Below are 9,733 nucleotides of genomic sequence, written 5' to 3'. Positions count from 1 at the left end.
GATGACATATCAGCATTGGAGGCTATCCTCGCTGCTGTACCGATGGAGTACAGGGAGCCATTGGGAGCAAAGAGCTCTGCTAAGGAGGCGTGGGAGGCTATTGCAGTGATGCGCGTCGGTTCCGACCGCGCAAAGAAGGCGACGGCCTAGCTTCTGAAGCAAGAGTACGCCAACCTCAAGTTCAAGGATAGTGAAATGGTGGACGACTTCTTCCTCCACCTGTAGACCCTCATCAGCAAGCTGAAGAGCCACGGCATCACCATCAATGAAGAGGAGGCGGTCTCCATGTACCTCCACTTCGTGCCAGCAAAGTACATCCAGATCGCTCTCTCCATAGAGACGATGTTGGACTTGTCCACCCTCACCATCGAGGATGTGACAGGCCATCTATGGGAGGTGGACGAGCGCCTAGAACAGGCGACAACAACGAAGGACAGTGGCAAACTATTGCTGACAGATGAGGAGTGGGCTGCTCGGAGGAACTCCGGGGTAGCCTCCACCAGCCGCGGTGGCAATGGCAAGCGCTGCGACAAGGCTTCTTCGAAGAAGAAGAAGTAGGTCGACCCCAACGCTTGCCGGTGCTACGGGGAGATGGGCCATTGGGCATGGGAGTGCCCAAATCGCAAGCAGAAGAAGAAGGCTAAAGCTCATCTAGCGCAAGCTGATGATGATGATGAGGCCACTATCCTAATGGCGATATTTTGTGCACTGCACGACGTCGAGGCCGAGGTGAAGGGAGAGGTGACAACGGTGGAAAAACCTAGGAAGGCCCTGAAAGTCGTCAACCTCGACGAACCGCATGCCCAAGTCCAGCTCGAACGGCTAGGCGGTGAGCAGGAGCTATGGTGGTATCTGGACTCTGGCGCTAGCAACCACATGATGGGCTCCAAGGCAGCCTTCTTCGAGCTCGATGACGATGTTACCGGTACGATGAAGTTTGGTGACGGCTCAAGGGTGGCAATCTAAGGGCGCGGCACCATCATCTTCAGGTACCAGAACGGGGAGCACCGTGCACTAACGGATATATATTACATCCCGCAGCTGCGTTCAAGCATCATCAGCATTGGTCAGCTGGATGAGCGTGGTAGCGAGGTATTGATCAAGGATGGAGTCCTTAGGATCAGGGATCGGTAGGGGTGAAAATGGTATGGATATTTTCTGACCGTATTCGAGACCGAATCCATTTAGAGGGGTTCAGATCTGTCCATATCCGAGTCTGGGTATTCAACATCCGACACTGTATCCGTATCCGAATACTCAAATCGCATATTTATGATGTCGATATTAAATCATATCCTATTCGACATGGTTGACACTATCCGTATTCGAATCTGAATCCGGACAGAAATATAAAAACAAATATAATATCAGTGATATCCGTTCGTATCCGATCCGTTTTCATCCCTAAGGACCAGGAGCAGCGACTTCTCGTCAAGGTGAAGAGGTCCCTGAACCAATTATACCTACTCGACCTAAAGGTAGAGCAACCGGTGTGCCTGGCGGCAAGGCACACTAAGGAACCATGGTTGTGGCATGCCCGGTTCGGACATCTCAGCATCGGCGTGCTTAGTTGGCTAGAGAAGATGGTCCGAGGGCTACCCCACATCAAGCACAGAGACGAGCTGTGTGACAGTTGCCTGGCCAAGAAGTAGAGGAGGCTACCATTCCCAAAAGCGACCAAGTATCATGCGGAGGACGCTCTCGAGCTCGTCCATGGTGACCTCTACAGGCCGATCACGCCAGCCACAAATGGTGGTTGGTGGTACTTCCTCCTGCTCATGGATGATTGCAGTCACTACATGTGGCTACAACTCCTAACGAGCAAGGATGAAGCGGCGGCGGCAATCAAGAAGTTCAAGATGCGCGCGGAGGCCGAGAGCGGCAAGAAGCTCCACGTGCTGAGGTCTGATCGCAGCGGCGAATTCACTTCGGTGGAGTTCGTTGCGTACTACATGGATCAGGGTGTGGTGCGACACCACACCGCGCCGTACTCGCCACAACAGAATAGCATGGTGGAGCGACGAAACCAGATGGTGGTCGGCATAGCCCGATCTATGATGAAGGCTAAAGGCGTGCCGACAAGGTTCTAGGTTGAGGCGATGACCACGGCGGTGTTCATCCTCAACCGTGCTCTGACCATGGCCCTAACAGGCTAGACGCCATTCGAAGCTTGGTATGGGAGCAAGCTGAGTGTGTCCTTCCTCTGGACATTCAGCTACATCGGCCATGTTAGGAAGACGAAGCCAATCCTCACCAAGCTGGAGGATAGGAGCACACCGATGGTGTTCCTAGGCTACACGGAGGGTACCAAGGCGTACCGGCTCTACGACCCACGCGGAGACAAGGTACTTGTCTCGTGCGATGTCGTGTTCGACAAGAAGGTGGCTTGGGACTGGAACAGTCTGAGCATGGGGGAAGCTGGCAGCTTAACTAGCACCTTCGTCGTCGAGCACTTGGTCATCCACGGTGGTGGAGACGCTGGGGGAGAGGTGCCGAGCACTCCAGCAACGGAGCCGAGCACTCTTGGGGTGGTGCCGAGCACTTTAGGAGGGATGCCAAGCACTCTGGGAGGAGTGCCAAGCACTCCTGGAGGGAAGCCGAGCACACCAGGAGTGATGCTGGGAGGTTCTGCAGTGGTGGCGACCACTCTAGGACGAGTGTCGAGCACTCTTGTAGCAGAGCCAAGAGGTCTTGCAGTGATGCCAACCACTCCTAGAGTGAGGCTCAGCACTCCTATAGTGGTGCTGAGCACTGTAGGAGTTATGATGAGCTTTCTATGAGTAGTGTCGAGCACTGCAACTGGGGTGCTATGCACTCTAGGTGTTGTGCCGAGCACTCTGGCAGAACAGGGAACTCCATCAATGCCGATCGAGTTCGCCTCACCTCCAAGTGACATCACTGAGTCTATGGATGCTTTCCACGAAGGTGAGGAGGTGCGGTTCCGAAGGCTAGATGATATCATCGGCGGCACAGGGCCCTCAGGCCTGGCTGGTCGGCTGCTCAATAACCAAGAGCTGCTACTCGTCAGTGCAGAGGAACCACCCACGTTCGCGCTGGCGGAGCACGATGGAAACTGACGACGGGTGATGCTGGAGGAAATGAAGACGATCGAGGAAAACGAGACATGGGAGCTCGTCGATCCACCTCTAGGATGTCGTCCTATCAGCCTGAAGTGGGTGTACAAGGTCAAGCGGGACGAGCTTGGTGCCATTTTCAAGCATAAGGTGTGTCTCGTCGCCCGTGGTTTTGTTCAGCATGAGGGCATCGACTTTGAGGAAGTCTTTGCGCCAGTAGCACGCATGGAGTCTATCCGTTTGCTACTAGCCTTGGCAACAGCAAATGACTGCCGCGTCCATCACTTGGATGTTAAATCGGCCTTACTCAACGGCGAGTTGGCGGAGATGGTCTTTGTCAGGCAACCTCCGGATTTCGCCGTTAAGGGAGCGGAGCACAGGGTGCTCCGACTGCACAAGGCGCTCTACGGGCTGCGGCACGCCCCACGAGCGTGGAACGTCAAGCTGGATGCTACGCTGGGTGAGCTTGGGTTCTAGCGATGCACAACCGAGCACGTGCTCTACACATGGCGACGGGGGAAGGAAGAGCTTGTCATTGGCATGTATGTGGATGACTTGATCATCACCGGCGTGCGTGTGGAGGACATCGATAGCTTCAAGCACGAGATGGCGGCTCATTTTTAGATGAGCGATCTCGAGGCACTCTCCTACTACCTCAGCATCGAGGTGAGATAGGGGAAGGAGGAACTCACACTCGGTCAGAGTGTGTATGCCTCGAAGCTGTTGGAATGGAGCGGCATGGTTGAGTGCAAGCCATGCGTGACTCCGATGGAGGAGCGGCTGAAGCTGACGAAGGCCAGCACCGCGGCGAAGGTGGATGCAACACTCTACCGGAGCATCATCGGCGGTCTACGCTACCTAGTCCACACGAGGCCGGACATTACGTTCGCCGTAGGCTACGTCAGTCGCTTCATGGAGGATCCCAGAGAGGATCACTTGGCTGCGGTAAAGCGGCTACTGCGCTACATCAAGGGGACGGTGGATCAGGGGATCATCTTCTCCAAGACCAGCGGGAGTCGGCTACAACTCACTATGTTCAGCGATGCAGACATGATGGGAGACATCGACGGATGACGAAGCACCTCTAGCGTGCTCGTCTTCCTCGGGTCAGCTCCAATTTCATGGCTGTCGCTGAAACAGAAGGTGGTGGCGCTGTCTACGTGCGAGGCAGAGTACGTAGCGGTGGCCACAGCGGCGTGCCAAGTTGTGTGGCTGCACCGGCTGCTGGGTGAGCTAGCCGGTGCAGAAGCTCACCCACCAGTACTGATGGTGGACAACTAACCCGCCATCGCACTCGCGAAGAATCCGGTTCTCCATGACTGGAGCAAGCACATCGACGTGAACTTCCACTTCCTCAGGGACTATGTCGATGAAGGGTAGATCGTCATCGAGTTTGTCGAAACTGATCGGCAACTCGCGGACGTTCTCACCAAGCCGCTCAGACATCTTCGACTCACGGAGCTGAAGGAGATGATCGGCATGGAGGGGTAAAGGGATAGCAGTAGGATTAGGGAAAAATTGTTAGATAATCTATTGTTTCCTTGTATGAACACACAGTAAGGGAAGGCGACGCCGTAAAGGCTCCATACTGTGGTACTATAGTCGCTGTAGAAGGCAGGCGCCGAACGGCTCACCTGCCTCACTGTAGCCACAACAGGGACAGGCGTAGAAGCCAGTCTTGCTGTGTTATCTAGTCACTGTAGCAGCATGGCAAGAGTGGGCGAATCCAGAGAGGCCTGCGGCAGGGACTGCTGCTCCCTGTAATTCAGCGGACAGAGCGCTTTTCCGGGCATCAACAGTGGCAACGGTGGGCAGGAGGGACAAAGCCTTGTTCTGGCATTCGTCATGGCTTGATGGTCAAGCCCCCATTGACATAGCGCCTAATCTGTGTTCACCTTGGCCTGGAGGAAAAACAAAACAATAAAGGATGAACTAATCAATCAAAGCTGGACGAGGGGGCTGTGGAGGATGGACACCGTTCAGCAGATGGCTGAGTTTATGAAATTATGGGACCTAGTACATTCACAACAACTTAATGACTAAGAGGATCAGATTACTTGGAGGTGGACAGCGGATTGTAACTACTCTACCAAGTCTGCATACCTGGCGCAGTTTAAGGGATCTTATACAACTATTTTGGCGAATTCAATTTGGAAGGCTCATGCTGAAGGAAAACTAAAAATTTTCGCGTGGCCACTGGTGCAGGCAAAAATTCTAACTGCCGATAAATTGGCACTGAGACATTGACCATGCAATCCAGTTTGCTCGCTCTGTGACTAGGAAGCGAAAACAGCGGTTCATCTTTGCATTCACTGCCCCTTTGCAAAGGAAGTTTGGGTGCTTGTTAAAAATTGGGTTGGAGAACATATTGTGGACAATGATGAGGATGTGCAGACATTGCAAACTTGGTGGGAGAAGTCAATGCAGGGGAGATCAGCAACCCAGCAAAAAACAACGGCAGCCATCTTGATGTACTCGGCCTGGAATATCTGGAAAGAGCGCAATCGGAGAACTTGAGGGGACAACACGAGCACCGGCCCAGGTGTTGGGGCTGATCAAGGAAGAAGTGGGTATCTTCAGATAGATAGTATTTGGTGTAGAGTTTCACCATGACTGTAAACTGCCAGAGGCAGTGAGCGCGGTCACCACGCGCATGACGTGCGCCGGCTGTAGAACGGGACGGTTTGCACAAGCCGCAACCTCCCTGATGTACAATACATACACATTGAGATCAATACAGCAAGGTGTTGGCTCCCATTCTCACATTCTACATGGTATCAGCTGCACGTGTCTCTTCCTCCTGTCTCGCTGCGTCGCGCTCACCATAACCGCCACGCTCGGCGCCGGCGCCGGCGCGATCGCTGCTTCCTCCTTCCCCTGCACTCTCCTTCACGCGCTCGCCATGGATGTCAACCCGCTCTTCGACGCCGACGTCTCCGACGCCGAGTCTTCCTCTACTTCCTCCGTCGGTGGCGAGTCCTACACCGGCGCGATTCCGGCCATCACACCTCCTACCTCCGCCGTCCTGCAGACGGTGAACATCAAGTCGCACGTTCCCGTCGTGCTCGAACTCACCGAGCCGAACTCCACCGAGTGGCGCACCTTCTTCGACGCGTTCATCGGCAAGTTCGGCTCGGCGACCACCTCTCCTCCCCTCCAACACGGGCACAGCGTCGCGATCCGGAGTGGCACGTCATCGGCCAGTGCATCCTCAGCTGGATCTACAACTCCGTCGCCAAGGACGTTCTCGCCATCGTCAGCGTCCCCAAGCCAACGGCGTACGTCATCTGGAACGCCCTCCAAGACCAATTCCGCGACAACGAGCTCCACCGCGCCGACTACTTGGAAGCTGAGCTCAGGAACCTCGTGCAAGGCGACATGGATATCTCCAAGTACACTGGCCCTCAAGCAGTTGTCCGACGCTCTACGTGACGTCGGGCAGCCCGTTAGCGAGACCAGCCAGGTGCTCAACCTGCTCCGAGGGCTCAGCTCCAAGTACTGCCATGCGATCCCGGCGATCACCGCGAAGCAGCCGCCGCACACCTTCCTCTCCGCCCGCTCCTAGCTCCTCCTCGAAGAACACTACGACAAGGAGCATACGAAGGCGGCTGCCCATCACGCCCTTGTGGCCTCTGGTGGATCTCGTCCTTCCGCTACTTCCTCAGGTGATGGCGGTTCTGGATCCAGCTCGGGCGGTCAACAAACTGACCCCAAGCCACCGGCCACGACCCACGGGCCCCCCTCTTGCCCTGACAACCGGCGCGGCCGTGGACGCGGTCGCGGCCGCGGTGCTCCTCCAGGCGGCTACAACTCCGGCTCCACTTCTGTTCGGCCTCCCTCAGCCTGGACGCCGGGCCTGAACCCATGGACTGGCATGGTTCAGGCATGGCCCGTGTCGTTCCGCGTTCCAGGCACTGGTGTACTCGGCTCTCTCGCCCCGGTCTGTCCCCACATCAGGCGTACTTCGCTGGCCAGCATCCACTTCCTCATGGCATCACGCAGCCGCCTCCTCCGATGGACCCCTGGAATCATCAGGCGCTGCTTGCAGCGGCGGCCAACACCACGACAACTGCTCCCCAGACAGTCGAGTGGTTCCTCGACACCGGCGCGTCCTCGCATATGGCCTCCAACGCCGATAACCTCTCTCATCCTACCCCCATCCCCCATTCTTTGCCTATCACCGTTGGCACCGGCGCCACGTTGCCGGTTACTCATCGGGCTTCTTCTGCTATTCACACCACCACCTCCCACTTCTCCTCAACAACGTTCTTGTGTCTCCATCTTTGGTCAAGAATCTAATTTCAGTTCGCTCATTAACTCGCGATAACAATGTCTCGGTGGAGTTTGACCCTTTCGGTTTTTCTGTCAAGGATCTTCCAATACGTTCGGTGATCCTCCGCTGTAACAGCTCCGGCGAGCTCTATCCTCTGGCGCCCTCACCGCCTGAGGCCCTCGCGGCCACCGCTCCCATGTCGACCTATGGCATCAACGGTTGGGTCATCCCGGTCGTCGTGTCCTTCACCGGTCGCTCCACAACCTCGAGTTCACCTCCACTGCTCCGCCGGAACACACCTGCGAGGCCTGTCAGCTCGGCAAGCACGTCAGGCTGCCATTTTCATCTTCTAGCTCAGTATCTTATGTGCCGTTTCAGATTGTCCACGCTGATGTCTGGACATCACCTGTAACTAGTTTCTCAGGATTCAAGTACTACCTTGTTCTCATAGATGATTTTACTCATTATGTATGGACCTTTCCTTTGCATAGCAAATCTGAAGTTCTTCAGTGTCTTCTGCATTTTCATGCTTATGTGTCATGTGTGCACTCAGTTCCAGATTCCTCTCATTGCTCTTCAAACTGACAACGGCAAAGAGTTTGATAATCATGCTCTACGCAGCTATCTTGCAACACATGGCATTGCCCTTCACCTTTCCTGTCCATACACCTCACCCCAAAATGGCAAGGCTGAAATAATCCTGCGTACACTGAATGACTGCATCCGCAGCCTCCTTCCGCACGCCGGCATGCCTGCATCCTTCTGGGCAGAAGCGTTGGCCACGGCCACCCATCTTCTAAACCTTTGGACTTATCAGACCACCGGTATTCGCACCCCGTTTGAGCTTCTGCTAGGCACTCCTCCCTCCTACGATTCCCTTCGAGTGTTCGGTTGTCTTTGTGTCCCTAATCAAGCGTCAACCATACCTCACAAACTCAGTGCCCGTTCTACACTGTGTGTTCTACTCGGCTACCCGGCTGATCATCGAGGATACAGGTGTCTCGACCTTCGTACACGACGGGTTATCACATTCTGTCACGTCGTTTTCGATGAATCAGCACTCCTCCCTCCTACGATTCCCTTCGAGTGTTCGGTTGTCTTTGTTACCCTAATCAAGCGTCAACCATACCTCACAAACTCAGTGCCTGTTCTACACTGTGTGTTCTACTCGGCTACCCGGCTGATCATCCAGGATACAGGTGTCTCAACCTTCGTACACGACGGGTTATCACATCCCGTCACATCGTTTTCGACGAATCTCAATTCCCCTTTCAATCCTCTTCTCTTCAGCCTAGAACGACAACAGCTGGATGCGCTACAGTAACTGAATTGGACTCCCCAATTCTGATTCGGCAACCTGCAGCACATCTCCACAGCTTGCCGCGCAACAGGAGCAGCCTGCCCCTAACATAGCTATGCCAGGCACCAATCATTCCTCCCCTTCCACAGTCGCACCGGCATCGCCGATGCTCCCTGACCCCACCCCGTCCTCTGGGGCTGCCGTCATTGCGCCGCTGCCACATGCGCCACCTGCACCAAATGCGCCGCACCCCATGATCACCCAAGACCGAGCTGGTGTTTATAAGCCCAACCCTCGCTATGCCCTTACCTCTACTGCTCCCGCGATATCACCCATACCCACTTCTGCTCACACCGCACTGAAAGATCCACACTGGCACGATGCCATGGCGCTCGAGTTTGACGCATTGCAGCGCAATCAGACTTGGCGTTTGTTCGATCGACTGCCGGGCGCTAACGTTGTTTCAGGCAAATGGGTGTTCAAACATAAACTCAATCCTGATGGCACATTGGAGCGCTACAAGGCTCGAGGGTGGTGCGCGGTTTCACCCAGCGCGTCTGGGTGGACTTCGACGAGACATTTACTCTGGCTGTGAAGCCGGCGACCATACGCACGGTGCTCACCATTGCAGCTTCTCGGCACTGGGCGACCAAACAGTTGGATGTCTCAAACGCATTCCTCCACGGCAACCTCAAGGAACGCGTCCTGCGCCAACAGCCCACAGGGTTCGTCGACGCCGCTCTCCCCGACGCAGTCTGTCTCCTAGACAAGTCCTTGTACGGACTGCGGCAAGCACCTCGCGTGTGGTTCACCCGCTTCGCCGACTACGTCATCAAGCTTGGCTTCCGGGCCACACGCTCCGACTCGTCGCTCTTCGTTCTCCGTCGCGGCCACGACATCGCCTACCTACTGTTGTACGTGGACGACATCCTGTTCACCGGCTCCAGCCCCGGTCTATTGCAGCACGTCATCGATCGTCTGCGCACCGAGTTCGCCATCAAGGACATGGGCGAGCTGCGCTTCTTCCTCGGCATTGATGTCAAGCACACCGCCGATGGCTTCTTCCTCTCCCAAGAGTGCTATGCC

The sequence above is a fragment of the Miscanthus floridulus genome, chromosome 2 (assembly GCF_019320115.1).
Source record: "Miscanthus floridulus cultivar M001 chromosome 2, ASM1932011v1, whole genome shotgun sequence".
Taxonomy (NCBI): Eukaryota; Viridiplantae; Streptophyta; class Magnoliopsida; order Poales; family Poaceae; genus Miscanthus; species Miscanthus floridulus.
Note: the sequence above shows the minus strand (reverse complement) of the source record.